This window comes from Malania oleifera, chromosome 4, assembly GCF_029873635.1.
Source record: "Malania oleifera isolate guangnan ecotype guangnan chromosome 4, ASM2987363v1, whole genome shotgun sequence".
NCBI classification, from domain to species: domain Eukaryota; kingdom Viridiplantae; phylum Streptophyta; class Magnoliopsida; order Santalales; family Ximeniaceae; genus Malania; species Malania oleifera.
This window is the reverse complement of record NC_080420.1, coordinates 67,030,422-67,031,521: the sequence shown is the minus strand read 5'-3', so window position 1 is coordinate 67,031,521 and position 1,100 is coordinate 67,030,422.

Sequence of the window (1,100 nt, the reverse complement as noted above, 5' to 3'; positions counted from 1 at the left end):
GAATTGGTATATTTTGATTAAACTTATCATTCTTTTACTTGTTGTAATTCAAAACTCTAAAAGTAAATTAATCAATTTTCAATTTAAACCAAATCACACCACAAACTTAAAAAAAAATATAATCCAATCAAATATAAAACTCAACCAATTATTCAAGAATAATTTTTCCCTTTGATAGATGTCCTGCAGCTGTTTTGCAAAGCCTGTTTTGAATGAATTTTTATTGCTTTATCTCTTAACCAAGATTTCTGCAAATTAACCAACGTACTCCCTTTTGGGTTTCCGCAAAAGTTAATTAAAAACATACTTTCTTAAATCAAGAGACTTCCTTGAATATATTGTATAAGCCCTGGAACCTACACATGATATACGCAGTATATAATGCAGAATGTAAAGAGAGTAAGGAGAAGAAGAATACTGAGATTTACGAGGTTCGGCTTACTCCTAGCTTACGTCCTCACCTTTGGTCAATTCCACCAAAGGATTCCACTAAGTATGCTCTTTTACCGGGTAGAGCAAGCCTGTACAAAATTCCCTCTTTTTAGGTAGAGAAACCTCTCCAAGCGAACAATCCTCATTTGGTACAATGATCCAAACAATCCTTGAATCATCAATAATACAAAGAGATTGCTATAATGATATGTGTACAAAAGAAACTCTCAAAACAGAGTAGGGTTGTACAATTTAGAGCATAATCAATACTTCAATCAACTAAACAATAAAGAAATTATGAAGCTCAAAGTGTTTAGAGATCACCAAGGTTTTGTTTAAACAAGAAAACTCAGAGTATAATATGACTTTGATGATTTAGCAGAGATTCAGAGCTTGTTCTCCCAGATGGAGTATGAGTACTAAAGAGCTTTGAGAGATTGTATGCTTTGATTTCAAGAGAGCTGAGTAATTACTTGGATGAGTGAATTCTTGAGTTTAAAGGAGTATTTATAGGCATTCTTGGCTTAGTTTCCGTGTTTCTCAATTTTCTTTGAGTGGTCTTCAAGTTTTTACAATGTTTATATTTTGAAAAACCAAAATTTGAAATTTTCCCGTTGGGGTTTTAAAAAACAAAACCTATAGAGTCAGTCGGCTAGACAGGCCACTGG